Here is a 16757-nt window from a genome sequence, read left to right on the forward strand (position 1 = left end):
CATTACTTTTATCTTCCAGTAGTTCAATGATACAACTGTTGCTGTCATTCAGTCACTTTAGGCTGTTTCCACAGACTGGTGCAAAACTGACTTATTGTTTCATTTTTCAGCTCCGTTTTGTTTTTACACACGTTTGTTTTTTCTCTGCTTCAAACCATCATGGATGTAGCCTACTATGGTCTAAACGCACCACCGCTGTGGCGCACACCGAGCAGCTGGAGCCGCGTTCACATAAACGGACCGCGAGCTCGACTGTAGCCGCACCGAGACCCAGCGCATGCTCTGGCCCGCGTGTAACGTCCCCGTCGGTCCCGACAGGACTCGCCACGACGCGCTGAGGGCAAAGTTTCACCAGAAAAAACCGGTTCAGTCTTCAATCAGCAGCAGTGAGCGAGCGGCGCGCGTTCCGCGGTGCACAGCTGCACACAGCTGCACACTGCAGTTGCTTGCAGGTGGCGTGCTGCGGTCCGAGGGCAAAGCGCTGCTGCGCACAGAAAGTAGATCATGTCTCTGTCTTTGATTGGGTCGGGATCTCGTAACACTATGTGTTATAATAATTACCGAGACAATTTCACAGAAATCATTTCAAACCACAGGGAATTCATGTGAAATTAGATTTATTAAATTTTTTACTTTTTTATTAATTTTTTTAATTTTATTTTTTTAATCTCTTTAATGATCTTCCTGGTACTGCGTACCACCTCTGAATCTTTTAGCGGTACGCAGTACCGGACCGTACCGGCTTACTTTCACCCCTGACTCTCTGAAACAGTCCTCCTCCTGGACCCCTCTTGGAATAGACAGTGTCATCGCACAGGTCGAGGTGAAGGGTACCAGGCAAGTTTTTAATTAAGCATAGAAATGTTAAATATGATTATTGATTTTATGGAATATTGTACTATATGCTGTTACTACAAGTGTAATATGTTAGTGTAACCACCACCACAGCACAGATGCACACAAACACGGAGAGAGTTTTTTTTTTTTTTTTTTAAAGAATGCTAGTTGAGAACAGCTAGCAAAGTGAACATAACAACAACAAGAAAAAATTACAACAATGAACATATTAAAGAACACAAAAATACAAATACTGAACAATTCATTAATTGTAAGTGTAACGTTATTTGATGTGTGTTGTTAATGTCGTGTGTGTGTCCGTGTGTCTGTTTCTTAGACTGTGACACAGCACTTGTGGCACAGCCACTCTCCACCAGGGACCTCATCTAGGTCGGTGCAGACCAGGTGGAGCCAGAGTTCGCAAAACTTGCACTGGACCCACTCGTCGAACTCTGAGTCTGACCCCGGAGGTGAGATCCCTCTGCATGTTGCGCAGCAACCACCATCTCCAGCCGCAGGGTTTTGAGCAGTTGCCCTCTCCAGTCTGACCCTCTTCTTGAGCCTCTTCTTCTCCTGGTCCTCCTTCCTCTTCCTCTTCTGCAGCTCCTTCTCCTTCTCCTCTGCCTCCAGCCTGTCCAGATGAGCCACGTACTCGTCGCTGGTGATGACCCTGGCGTGAAGTGGCCCCCGGCGGCGCGTGGCCTTGGAGCCGAAGGTTGGTGTAGTGAGAATGTTGGCCAGGGAAGGAGGGATGAGGCCAGATTCCACCAAGTAATTTTTTGTGCTCCTATTGCACGTCGGGCAGACATCACAGCGAGCTGGAGTGGAGGAGAGACTGGTCTCTGGAGCAGTGGAGGAGCTGGGCACAGGCGAGCTGTCGGTGGGGGAGCAGCTCGGCCTGATGTCAATGCAGGGAGCCGGAGGGGGTGACGAGGAGCAGGACGGCACACAGGTTAAAAGTAATAATGTGCCAATGTAGATGCACTATTTCTATGCTGTGAGAGTGAGAGATGACAACCAGTCAAAAGTTGGTTAAGTCCCGCCTCCGGTTGAGCGTGATTGACAGATCAAGACGTACCTGCATGATCAGATGTGTGTGGAAGTGCGGAGACGAGCTCATAGCAAACGGAGCTTAAAAAAAGGAAAGGGAAGAGAATTAACAAGTTACGGTTATAGCTGCTAAAACACATAGTTTATGCACGCCAGTGAATCAATATAACCCGCCGGTTAAATACCTGGAGACGGTCCGGAGTGAGGAAGTCTCGGTTTTTCCATCGGCCGATCTCGGTAAAATAGCAGTGTTGTGCTAATGTTGCTAACTGTGTATACTGTGTCAGGCAGCCAGCCTGCTATGAGTCTGTCAATGCTAGCGGCCTAGCTGCTAATATCAAGCAGAATTGTAATGTTAATGCTGCTAATTAGTCAACTCAACAGTATATTATGGGAAGAGGGTATTGAAATACCATAATATGTTCATTTTATTGTGTTATTCTTTTGAAGATGTGAATGTTTAAACAGTTTACTGTGAGAGATGTGAGTTATTTAAATGTATTTGTATTTCCACTTGAGAGTGGGCATTGCAAACATCAGCAGAGCCATATGTGGCAGGTTTACAGTTTATAATCTGTACAGTAAAATACAGTAATGTTTGCTGACTGTATAATACTACTGCAATGATTGAGAAATTGATTGAGATTTAAAGTTATTGAACTGAAGTGTAATGAAAGGCCTTAAAGCAGAAGTAAGCGATCCGGTCGTTTTGGCTAATGCTGCGTTCCAGGTAGGCTTTTGAAACCGTAAATTACAGCTTCAAGTCACAACTTACGACTTTGTAGCGTTCCAGGCAACCCACTTGTGTTTTTCCGACCTGTTTTACCTGTGAAAGTGCACTATAACGGCCACTCGTAACTTCCGACCCGTGGACTCGTACCAGATTGAACTGGTATGACTTCACAGGTCGGAAAAACACGAGTTACGAGTTTCCTTGAACGCACCATAACAGCCCTCGTCCCTACGTCACTACATTCACGGCGTCCCTTGGCTGCACACACAGCCCTGCATGCCGTTCTCTCTCCTCATTGGATAAAAACTGTAGGATACGATAAATGTTTTCTCCTCGGCTCAGAGCAGAGCAGAGTGACTGACAGACCCGTGTTTCGGTCCAAACACTCTATGTAAGTGATTGCTGTCGGAAGATATAACTATTTAAGACTTATATTAACACAAATATATCACTTACTTCTGCTTTAATATGTGTTCATTAAGTATTATACTATATGTTATGCTTAGTGTTACATTATTGTTATGCTTTGGAGTGATAGTTGTACAACAAATAGATAAGATAAGACATTAAATTCCTGTTTGTAAAACTAAACAGGTCAGGTCTTATGGATAGAGTGAGAACTTCTTCAGGAGATCCATTGATGGCGAGCCTCCCAGCGTGATTCTGCTTGGAACTGAGACCCGATTCATCGAATACTCCACCTGGTGGTAGTGTGGTGTCAGCCGCCAGGACTGTCACACACATTCACACATTCACATTCACTCTTCCCAGGAACATTCATGAGAACATTGGACACTTGAATACTAAGGAATCTCCAGACACTGGATTTGAAAGACAATTTATTGTGACAGAGATCACAGTACAGACTTGACAGATTGACTTTTTTGACTGACCAGATTTATTATTTTAAAGGGCCCATTTTTATTTCATTGTAATTCATATGTTATTTCATGTTGTGAATTATCACCTGCAAGTTACTTAACTAAAACATACATTTTGCAACCTACCTTGTCGTGTGTACTTTCCTGTATGGTTTCAGCAGTCCTGTCCCTTAGCTCCTCATGAACCTATATTAACAGCGTACTAACCAGAAGTGGGGATCCGGTTACACATAACATGAGAAAAAAAATACAAAACCTAACATGTGTCATGTCGACCGCCTCCCTGGAGACAGGGTAGAGTCCTGCCTTCCTGAAGCCTGCCTGGATGTTGGTGGAGGAGGCAGCCTTCAGGTGGGTCTTCCCCACCACCATGTCGCCCCGGATCAGGCCCATACGGCTGGCCAGGGTGTTGAATTTGGCCTTGAGGGGGTTGAAGACGCTCACATCCAGTGGCTGGAGCATGTGTGTGGTGTGTGGAGGAAGGAGCAGGATTTCCACCTGGTTGGCCCGGCAGAAATCAATCACCGGGCGTCCGCAGTGAATCTCATGCTGGTCCATGATCAGCACCAGTGGACGCTCTTTAAAATTAAATTGACTCAGGTTAGATTAACCAAATTATGATAACATTATGGTTATTTTCTGCCATAAACCACAACCAGACACAGTTAATGTTAATGATATATTTTTAATTGATAAGTCCGTGAAGGTTCTCAGTCATCCAGGTCATCTTGTGGGTCGTAGTAAAAAAGCAACTGGACTTTTTAATTGATAACTGTTAACAATGAATTGGCGCGCACATTCGTGTCAGACAAAGTGCCACCGTACATGTCAAAATCCCTTAAAAAGTCAACGTTATAGCATAAATGATCTCCTCGGTGTTCTGTGACACCTGGAACACGGTTTTGTGATTTTTTCGGTGGGTAATTATGTCTTAAAGGAGTCATCACCCGGAAATCACATTTTTCCTTGTTAAAACATGTATACTGGTGTTGGACCTCAGTGGAAACTTGCCTGAAAACCTGGGGTTTGAAAGTGGCTGAGTTTTTTCGTTTGGGCTCTTTGTTTAAGCCAGAGTAGCTCATGAGGCTGCACACCACAAAATTACGAGATTTGGATTCTGCTCCTACGGTGACGTCACCATGGAGCCTGCTTTCATAAACACACCTCTCTTCCACCACCCCGACTTCCACCGCGCCGCCATTACTTATTGTTTTATTTCCCACTGTAGCGCTGTTATTTCGTCACTTTATTAAGTTTTAATAATTTTTCATGCGAGAAAGTAAGGGTTTAGATCCCCAATGTGCGGTTAGTTTATCCGAATGACGGCTGTTTAGAAGTTTGCTCCGCGTTGGGAGAAGTGAAGCTCCAGCGAGCTGCAGCGAGCACCAGAGGAGCGGAGAAGTGACTGTCAGCAACCCGCCTGCAGCGCTCGTTTAGCCGGCCGGTAACGACGTCGTCATGCCGCTGGAGGAAACGGTCGTTAATTTATTAAGTTTTAATATTTTTTCATGCGAAAAAGTAAGGGTTTAGATCCCCAATGTGCGGTTAGTTTATCCAAATGACGGCTTAGAAGTTTGCTCCGCGTTGGGAGAAGTGAAGCTCCAGCGAGGCAGAGGAGCGGAGAGTGACTCGTCAGCAACCCGCCTGCAGCGCTCGTTAACTGGTCAAACTACGCTGTCATGCCCGCGGAGGAAACGGTTGTTAATTAACTTACCCGCAGGTTTGTAGAGGTTTACCGCCGACTGGTTAAATTCTTTTTAGGAGATAAATGTTGGTCTCATTGATGAAATCTAACAATTGTGGCAGTCGTATTAGTTTGTTTGATTGAAAAGTGAAGCTTCACACAGAGCAGCAGCAGCAGCTCTGCCCCGGGGCTCTGTAGCCTACGTACAGAAATCACCACATTTGCATCAATAAATACATGTTTTACAATGAACCGATTAAATTTTGTTTTATTTTATAAAGTTATAAACATGGTTACGGTACACGACAGAGAGCAGCGAAGTATGCGGTTTCCAATACAGCCTGCATGTAGCCCACTGGGCCAGCCACCATTCCGGCTCTGTCCTTCCTGCGTCCAATCAATGCGCACCTCATTACATATTAATACAATGAACATCCGGACCAGTCAAAACCTTGCGCTTACTCTCACGAGAGTGTAGTGTATTATACACCTTAACTTTCTTGCTTAAATATCTTGTATTATCTTATGTTCTTCATATTATGTGTGCTTTCTCTGAACTGAAGGAATGTGTGAATTGATGCTCTGCTTCATGGGTTCCAGATGCTGCCTAGAAGCAACTTTATCTGTTGGAAAGTTGATGATTGTTTTGTTTAGCCTAAAGGCTGAAACCTTAGGTCAGGGGTGTCTTCTTCCGTTGACCTGTGGTGGCCCAAAGGTTATCAATTTGGTCAAGAGGTTAAATCCCAGAAAGTAAATAATCCAGATCAAGGAAGTCTTTGTTGATTGGTTGCATTCCTTAGTTTGGAGAAGGTGGAGTGTTTGGAGTTAGAAACATATATAAGGTCAGAGCTTTGGGCCAGTAGAGAGAGATCTCATATTGGACCAGAGATACTCCAGGATTCGGCATTTTTGTACACTGTTCTTCTTCTTGTTAATAAACTTCTTTTTTGAATACAACCGAAGACGTGTCAGCGGTAATCCCTTCTTTTCATCAACACATCAATATACCACAATTTTGGCGTCACGAACTTGGACGTGTTTGTGGCTCTTCAGTTTTTCTTCAGCTTTAGCCAGCCGGCTCCTGCTTCGATCTGGGCTTCTGGGAAGTGTGAGTTTTTCACAATATTATGTGCTGGTCTGTTTGTTGGAGCTGTTGTCTGTCTGCTGTTGGGTCACACCGTTAAAGAATCTTTGTGTGGGTGATTGTTGCTTTGATGATTAGAAGCTGTTTATCGTTCTAAATTTTTCTAAATTAGGGGGGTTTTTGGTCTTTCATTTTTGGCTTTTGGTTTTTGTTTGCGTTGCAGGCAACGCAAAAAGGGGGGTATAGGGAATTTGGAATAAAGGTTGTTGGGGGGTACTAAAGGTTGTTGGGGGGTACTTAAGGTTAAGGGGGGTAAGGATGAGTAAAGTTAAAGGTGGTTAAAGATTTCAATAGAGGGAAAGTTACAGGGGGGTATATAAAAAGTAAGGATTAAAGGGGGGTAAGGATTTGAATAGAGGGATTTTTGGAGTAAAAAGAGGTAAAATAGAGGGACATTTTGGGATATTAAAAGAAATAAGGTTAAAGGGGGGTTTATTAAGAGTAAAAATAAAGTTAGAATAAAGAGTTAGAAAGAAGCTTTAATACATATGTGATCACTTGTTTTGTGTTTGTTTGTTAAATCCCCATTTTTGTGTGTGTGTGTGTGTGTGTGTGAAGATTGGTTTTCTTTTGTGAATAAAGTTTATGATTACTTGATATGATAGAGTGTATGTTGAATAAGGTATAAGAGTGAATAACGTATAAGAATAAGATGTTTGACTAAGTTATAATATGTTATATTATATATATAATTATATATTCTTTAAGTTTTAACAAATATGAGCCTGAGAAGGATGTTTATGAGCCTTTAAAGGACGTTTAATAAGAAATAAACCTTAAGAATCTTCTAAGGGGACTTTGTGATTAACTTGCTATGAGCCTCTATTTAAGGGGACCTTTGGGAAAATAAATCCATAAGAAACTTATGAACCTCGGAAGAGTAACTTTTTGTGTGGTGGAGAATTTTTTGATAAAGCCTGATTAATTTTGGGAAAAAACTTATTTAAAGTGAGAATGTTTTTATGAAAATTATAACGTTCTAAAGTTATAATACAGAATTTTTGAAAGAAAGGAAAAACTTGCAGTAGGAATGTGTTTTGTGTATCTAGTGATTTTATAAAACACTGAACTATTTGTCTGTCTTCCCTTCATGGAGCGAGAGTTCAAGGAGGAGACCAGAGTTTAAGAGGTGTGTCTAGAGATGGACAGAGGACAGCTGGCTTGGATCACAAGGATTGAGGCTTGCAGACGACAGCGCATGCATCTGGATCCAGTGATAAAGGCCAGTGTGATTTTATCCACAGACTCTTTCTGACATTGTTGATGCATATTTAGCTTGATTGATAATAGTACACTCATTTACATTTAGTACACACATCTACAGTACATGCATCATACATATGTTGTAGTTAATTAGAAGGAAGACTTGGCAAAGGACTGATCAATCAATAAAGGTTAATTAATGTTGAGTTGGGGAATTTTATTCTTGCAATTTGATAGATATGATAGATTGTGTGAGGTTGTCATTTTTCTAATATTTCTAAGATTTTGAATTCCTTTGAAGTTATTTGTTTCATCTTTCTTTTGCTGACCATGGCAATACAGAGGTTATAAATGAATTAATCAATATAAATAAACTAAATAATATTTAGTTAATAATTAGCTAAGTTAAAGTTAAGCACAAGAATAAATGGGAGCCATGACAATGATAAAATAGATGTAAACAATCCAGAAGTACATACTCCTGTTGAACTAGAAGAATAATCCTAAATTATTAATCAAAATAATACAGTTGTTGGTGTCCACATGAAGTGATCGAAATAATAAAAAGATATTAAAAATATAAAGAGAAGAGACAAATAGAGCTTGATATTCTCCAGTTGCTTGAAAAGAGCTAGGGTCAAAAATGGATGAAGGTTATGGGAAAGTTGTAGAGAAAGTTGTAGAGGAAGTAGAAAAGAATGTTAAGAAAGTAGAAATGTTGATGGCAGAGATTGATATACTCCTCTCACATTTGGTCCCAGTACAGAGACCCTCACCTTATGAGAAGGAGGAGGAGTTTAGGGAAATGTATCCTCAGCTCCCAGTAATTAGTCAGGAGGAGGTCGAAGATCAGAGTGATGAGGAAAAAGCTGTGGGAGGATATGATTCAGCAGTTAGAAGGTTATTGGCTAGTGCAGAAAGAAGAAGAGGTGGAACTGTCCAGTGGTTATCAGAGGACAGAATCTGGTGTATAAATCTTGGGATGATACAGTTATGCCAGATTTATTTGAGCAATTACCCGTTCTTCAAGATGGAGCACATCCTTGGATTTTAAAGTTGAAGGAGATTATGGTGGAAACAAAGCCTACCATGGGAGACTTTAAGAGACTTCTGGTAAACATTATTGGGGTTCCAGCCATGGAAGAGATTTTACAGAAAGCTGGATATAATCGATATGTGGGATCTACTGTGAACGATTCAGAGCTGTTTGGAGCAAATAGAGGTCGACTGTATAGAGTGTTAAGAGATACATTTCCAACAGATGTACACCCTGATAGTATTCATGTTGAACCATTAGGACAAGAAGAAAATCCGAGATCTTATGTGTCAAGAGCCCATCAGGTATGGAGAAATGTTACAGGACATGATCCGGATGACAGTCAGATGGAGCAATCAATCTTGCGAGCTAAGATTCAGAAGGGGTTGCCTCTGTCAGTGAGGAGTAAATTAGCAGAAGTGGTTGGTTTAGGGAGCATGATAAAGAGTGTTTATACAGATCACATAGCATACCTAGTAGAGCTGTATAGAAAGAAAGAGCATGAACAGAGGGGCCAAGATCAGGAGATCCTTAGACAGTTAAATCAGATTCAACTGAAGAAGGAGAAGAAGCAGGCAGTAGTTATGCAGAACCAGCCTGAGATAAATCAGCCCATGTCACAGCCACAGCCACAGCTGCAACCACAGCCAAAACAGCCTTGTGCAGCGGTACCTTTTGTTTATAATGCACAGCCGACCTTTGGTCTGCAGCAGCAGGCATGGAGAGGAAGAGGTCAAGGAAATGTAGGGAGAGCAAGAGGAAACTTCAATCCAAATTTTCAACAAAGTTCCAGAAGTGTGTTATAATTGTGGACTGGTTGGTCATTTTGCTCGTGAGTGTAATAAACTAGGAGGAGGGAATTTCAGAGGAATCCCAAGGGGCTTCAGAGGTCAGGTAATGACATTCCGAGGACTGGTGAATCCCTTCAGGTGTCCGCAGCTAGGATTTTAGGGATGCTCAGAAAATCCGAAAGGGAGGTGTCAGTTGGTACCTCTTACAAAATCAATTGAGCTCTGCTACAAAAAAAAAAAAACTACAATACCTATACTGGTATCAGGAGCCTATACCTATCTGTACTTTTGAGAAGAGATGTTTTGTGTTCTGTGATGACACTAGCGTTAAAACCAGTTAATTTGTTCTCCTTTTATGTCTCAACTGTCCATTGCATTGCCTGGCATATTATTAAAACAAGATGTAAACATTTAGGAAGTGCAGGAGAAAATATCAACATCAGGATAAGGACATATTTTGACTTATACTTGTCTGAATGAGGTTAGTGTTGCAGTGTTGAACAGCCACTCCTCAACACTCATGTGTTGTATTGTTTTGATTTTTGTTGATAGTAATGAAACCTCGTAGAATTCATAAGTTGTAGTTTAGCATTTATTGACCAAACTGACATGCATCAGATGCTAAAGTAAAGAAAGTAAAATTGCACTGCTTTGGCAGTAACATGTAGTATGAGCAGAAATGTGAAGTCTAAACAGTTGTTTTTTGTCATTCTCCATCTTTTCCTTTATATAGTTAAGAATTATTGTTATTGCCATAGTGTAATAAAATGAAACGTAGGCCTGCATAAGAAATATTTCTTAATATGTTTAAACTCATTGTGTTGGTAAATGTTGATTAGTTGGTTTACTGTTGGAAAAAAAAAAAAGAATATCTTATTCTACAAGTCTCACTCAATTATCCACAAAAGTGGCTTTCTCATAATAAAATGAAATAGGACAGAACATGACATGGTAAGAAAATTGTGTGTCTCCAGTGTAAGTCTGGGATCCACTACTCACTCAGGTCAACAGCCCAATTTGAGCCAAAGTGTGAGGCTGCTGCCTCTTAAAGTTCCAGTGTAAAATGTATAATTAAATAATACAAGGACAAATTAGAAATTTAGCAAGCTTACTATACTTATTGCAGTAACATACAGTATATTCAAAAAGCTTAATTTACACAGTATGAAGTTGTATGGTTACCTTAAAAAGTTGAGATAATTACAAAAAGGAAGCTGTTCTTGAAATAAAGAAATAGTTGTGGATAGGTAGAGGTGACACTTAAGATTCTATTGGTCTTTGGAGAATCATGAAGGATTGATAATAGTGCTCTCAGCCCTTTTAGGTCTGACGATTTAAGAGGCACATGGGTTGGCCCATGTTGCAAGGGGGGAGGTTATAGTATGAATTTTATTTGCTTAAATAGACTGATTGGGTTATAACCAGGTGGATGCTCAGTCACTTGCCAAGTTAACCAAGTTTTTATCAAAATTTTGCAAGGTTTTTGCCACATTTTTGTGAAGAGATGTCATGAGCAGGAGGGGACTTCTGCTTGGATAATGGATGAGAAGTCTGTGGATACAATTGCAAAACTGATTTAGTAAAAATATAGGGATTTATGTGTTTATGTGCATTTGATGTTTGAAATGTATTTGCTGTTGCAAAGATACTGGTTTGTTTTCTATCTCCCTCCTAGAACATATAGGAGAGAGATCACTGTGAAAGTGCCAGGCTGTTCGGGGACCCAGATGTTCTGAGAAGATTCAGTCATCTAAACATGAAGAATGTGAATGAATTGAAGGGCCCTGAACATTATGGACACTTAAGTATTTTGACCACATTGAAGATTGACACTGTGGAAGAACTGCAGTATAATTTAATTTGGTGTTTTTATGGAATGCTTTTTGACATTAAAGTGTGATGTCTTTCATGATGATATGTACTCACTATTGTATGTCTTTGCTAATATGTGGATATTGGAGCCTCAGATGTTTTCTTTCTTTTTGACGTTTAGGGAGAGTAATGTTAGGCAGGGACAGGTCCAATGGAGGATTCGATGGGTTGACCAGCCTGAAATTGGACACTGTTTTGATTTTATTTGTCTGAGGTTTTCATATGTATCTACGGAATTGTTTCATTCAAGTTTTAAGAATTTCTTCTTTTCTAATTGGTTTGGAGTGCTAAACAGCGGTTGCCTAAGGCAGAGGGACCGTGAGAGAATTTCCTGTCTTGATTGTTTGATGGAAACTTTAAGGAAGATTGGCTGCCTGGCAGGTTTTCGCTCTCACACTCCACAAATTGTTTTATTGCTAATGATTGTTTCATTATAGACATTATATAAGAGTGTCTGTTTGTTTCATTATGATAATCATTTGATTGTATGTTATTTTTTATGTGTCGAGACTCTACGAGCCTCGAAGGGGGGAAATATGTAGTGTATTATACACCTTAACTTTCTTGCTTAAATATCTTGTATTATCTTATGTTCTTCATATTATGTGTGCTTTCTCTGAACTGAAGGAATGTGTGAATTGATGCTCTGCTTCATGGGTTCCAGATGCTGCCTAGAAGCAACTTTATCTGTTGGAAAGTTGATGATTGTTTTGTTTAGCCTAAAGGCTGAAACCTTAGGTCAGGGGTGTCTTCTTCCGTTGACCTGTGGTGGCCCAAAGGTTATCAATTTGGTCAAGAGGTTAAATCCCAGAAAGTAAATAATCCAGATCAAGGAAGTCTTTGTTGATTGGTTGCATTCCTTAGTTTGGAGAAGGTGGAGTGTTTGGAGTTAGAAACATATATAAGGTCAGAGCTTTGGGCCAGTAGGGAGAGGTCTCACATTGGCACCATGAGATGCTCCACGATTCGGCATTTTTGTACACTGTTCTTCTTCTTGTTAATAAACTTCTTTTTTGAATACAACCGAAGACGTGTCAGCGGTAATCCCTTCTTTTCATCAACACATCAATATACCACAAGAGAAAGTTGCCGTATGAAAAAGTGTCAGAACAAGCTCTATGTTTGAATTATAAAAAAAAAGATGTTTCCAATAAGTTTTAAGAACTGATTCAAAGCAATTTAAGGGGGATTGGATACATAAAAAACCAGGTGATGACTCCTTTAAAACCGGTTGGTGGAAGTCGTAAGCCTCTCCCCGCCGCGCTTTGGCCGGCCACAACCCCCCCCCCCGGCATTATCAGTGCAGTCATTGGTGCACAGTGGAAACTTACAGTGATAAGTAGAGACACAATGGGCGTAGATTCTCCTCGGTGGTCGGGAACAAAAGAGGCAGAACCAAGGGTGACATACATATATAAAGTGCCCGTGACCCGGAAGTATGATGTCATTTATTTGCGGGAAAAGGTCAAGTGTCCGGAATACCGTGAGTACTTCTGAAGTGTCCGGAACACTGTGAGTGTACGTTATATTTAAAAAAAAAAAACTGGTACATAGTGGCTTCCTCCTGCTCTCTTTTGTTGGTCCCCTCTGGGCTCCAGAAGACCTTGAACGGTTACATGCTGCTATTCAGACATGCCGCTATTTCGACATTGACTTCTAATTGTCGGAATAGCGGCATTAACATTATTTTTTAAGCGTCCCACTATTCCGACATTTTTTTTTTTCATTGTCGGAGTAGCGTCACTTTACTATTTTTCAAACATTCCGCTTTTCCGACATTGATTGATTACGTTATAGTCAGAGTGTCCTTCTGATTTATTTTTATTTTTTCATCTGAGACACTGTTTCTCATACACAAATACATAGGCCTATTAGAGAAGAAAAAACAAACCCTCCAAGTTTAAAAACACACCGGCAGCAGCGCACACTGATCTGCAGAGCTGAGACTGTTATTATTCTGTCACCTGAGTTTATCCTGCTGCTTTACATCGTTTTAACATAGGTAAAAGAAGAAAAAAAAGATTGTCTGGAATAAAGGGGCAGATTACATAAGATTATTCTTTTTTCTGCTCCCTTTTGTTGAGATTTGGGAGGTTTTTGCTTGATTTATTGCCCGATGCCATGTATCTCGCTTTCTTTCCCCCTCCCTCCGCCCGTTGTCTTCGTTGTCACTTTGTTGTCGCTCCACAGAGCGCACATGGCTAATTAATATGCACGTGCTGACCATATGGTTGTGTAGGCATTCCGGGACGGAGGTGTGTTCACGTGCGCAACTGCGCACCATTCTTGGATCCAGTTATCAAAGTTGAGGTGCAGAGTTGTGCACGCACATTTTGATAGATCTGAAAAAGGTGTAAATATTTTGGGCTGTCTTTTCACCGTAGGCCTAAGCAAAACATTTAGTAGCAGCAGTTTTACACTGCTTACTTACAGTTTTGATAAATGAGGCCCCAGGCCATAAGCCCAGAGCCCAGACGCTCACAGCTGCAGCTCCGCGGCTCATCCGCGGCGCTGTCCGTGGTGCTGAAGGTCACAGGTTAACTTGACAAACAAACTGCAGCATAGTTCTGTTTGTTTATCATATGTGTCAGTTTTGTTTGCTTGATAGTTGAGTTGTTGAGATTAAGAACATCACTCCCTCATCAAACCAGTGATAGACATGCTGAAAAGAAAAGAGAGAGAGAGACGCGCCTGGGTATCGCAGCTGTAAAAAAAAAAAAAAAAAAAAAAAAAAAAAAGACGTGTCGGAATAGCGGTATCAAAAAGTGTCGGACTACCGGTATGTCTAGATAGAGGGATGTCGTAATAGCGGGATGTCTAAATAGTGACATGTCGGAATAGCGGGATGTCTGAATAGCGGGCGGACCCCCCTTGAACAGTTTCTAGATACAGTTCCTTGTCAGTTTTACTCCTGTGTTGGTAAAGACTGGCAGGGACTGTCTTCAGGATGCCTTCACCATTGTCCAGAACTTTCCACAGGCTTCCACACCAGGGATAAACTGTTGGCTCATACTTGCAGTTCTGTTGAGTACAAGATGACAGGGCGCAAAGAGTACGAAAAGTATGTCTACTGTTGTGCTATATATTCCAACCAAATAAAATGCTCTTGTTATCCTCTTATTGACTTTAAAACACAAGAGGTAATTACACACATGATCATACATTGTCCAAATAAATGTCTACTAAATATTAGCTGTCCTACAAATGCAGGGGTCTTGTACTTCATAATTACTCCGATCTTCGTCTCTTACCGAAGAAAATGAGCAACAATTTGCTGCTGTATCTGTGGAAGGCTGTCCACTGTGGCACTGTATATGGCAGGAATTCCACAGCCAGCGATCCAGTCCCCTAGTTGGGTCTTGAGGTTGGATAGCTCTCCATTGTGCATAATGGACCAGTCCACCAACTTTCCAGCAGTGTAGTATTTGTTGGCTGACAGTGCCCGCTGGTCGTAAGAGAAAATCAGGTTACCTGGCTTCCCCTCAAATACACCATAGGTGGTTTGCAGACCCACCATCAGCAAGCTGGAATATAATGCAAAAGGAATATAATTTTTTTGAATGTCACAGGTATGAAGGTGTAATTAGTTACCGAAAATTTCCCTTCTCGGGCCCCCATAGTCTTTTGCCATCTCGGACACAAACTCAATGTTTGGCCGTTTGTGCCAGGAAAAATAACTCATTGACAGAGCCGTGCAGGCACTCTGAAGAATATGCCTCCATCTGGCGATTACAGTAATACAACTGTCATCATCAATGGAATCCCTTCTGAAGCTGTCCAATATCTCCTGCAGTGGAACTTAATTCTGTAATGATGTTGAACACATTGGCCCTCATTTATCAAGCTTGCGTACACCAAAAAAATGGGTGTACACCAAATTCACCGCAAGGATCGGCATTAATCAATCTGAGCGTGAGCGTACGGTACGCACAAATCTCACGCCAGCTCTGACCAGGTGTACGCACATTTGGAACCAGCGTAGAACATACAGGAACGAGTGCTGCTGTGTCAAAATGATTAATAAACCATAGTCTAATAATGCAGCGATGTGGACCACATGTTGTTGTTGTTTATATTAATAAAAAGATAAAAAGTAGCCAAAAAAAAAAGAAACTATACCACCAAGTCCGTGTTGAAAATTTAACTCGACTTTTATTTTGAGCAACTGAGATGAATTAAAAACCACGATGTGACAGATGCTCATTAATCAGATGTGTAAACAGAAACAGTCAATGACAGACCTGTTATTGTTAGATCACACACACAAACGTCCGACATCTCCTGCACCAGAGCATGACCGGACGGCTCCTCAGTCTCTCTCTCTGCCGGACACCGGAGCCCCCTGTCCAGGTGCAGCTGATCTCCGCGGCGGAGTTTTTTTTTTTCCCCCGTCACAGGGACCTGTCAGCGGGAGATCAGGTCGGTGTTTCACATCCCTCCATCAGCCGAACCATATCATCGGTGCTGATGGTCATAAAGTCGCGTTCGCAGCAGTAATATACCTATGATTTCTCCTCAATCACTTGTGTTTAGTAAACTGCAGCAGCATTTCACGAGGTCGATGGGCCTCCATCCACCGGGATGACGCTTATCAGTCACAAAAACTATCAATCTATCAATGTCCAGATATTTAATGTTGCCGCCCTCTCCCTGTAATGTCAGTAAAGTCCCTCTTTTTGGCCGTCTTCCGTGTTTCCATGTCGTAAAAGGGAAAGGGCGACACCTCTAAAGCAGGAATATATCGGGGCGTGACATTTAAATGACGCTCGTTTTCAGCCGCCGGATTTATCAACACCACGCCGGTTCTACGCCGAAATCAGCAGTGTACACACTTGTAGTAAATCACAGGTGAAACTTGGCGTACACTGATATTTACACCAGAATCTACACCAGATCCTGCGCAAGTTTGATAAATGAGGGATGAGTGTATGATGCAAGCTGCAAAGAGGATGTTGTCAGGGTGTGTGGAGGATTGGACCAAAATGCAGACTCGGGAAAAGCGGGTGTGGTGGAACAAAATGTATTAATTGGACCTACTGATGACACCCAAGGAGCAGGAACACAGGGTACAAACAGACGATTTGACAAAGAAAAAGGGGGACGCTGAGGTTAAATACACAAGAGAAGACACAGGTGGTGCAACCAACCCAGGTGAGACGCATCACAAGAGAGAGAACAGAGAACTAAAAGAGAAAACAGAAAAAACCTCAACTACACAAAGTGACACCAAGACAAGACGGGGTCATCCCTATGTTCCCACAGCCCTATGTTCCCTCAGCCCTATGTTCCCTCATTTCTAACTTTTGTCGTCACTGAAAATTAGGCCCTATGTTCCCTCAGCCCTATGTTCCCTCATTTCTAACTTTTGTTGTCACTGAAAATTAGGCCCTATTCCCACAGCCCTTTGGTCCCACCATTGGTTGGGTTTAGGCAATGAAGAAAGGAGTTGGTTAAGTTTAGTAAAAAGACCAGGTAGAGGCTAGACAGGCCAGATAGACAGAGTCCAGATAGGTAGAGAGAGTCCAG

Source organism: Trachurus japonicus, chromosome 8 (genome assembly GCF_045865225.1).
Source record: "Trachurus japonicus isolate A0001 chromosome 8, Traja_1.0".
NCBI classification, from domain to species: domain Eukaryota; kingdom Metazoa; phylum Chordata; class Actinopteri; order Carangiformes; family Carangidae; genus Trachurus; species Trachurus japonicus.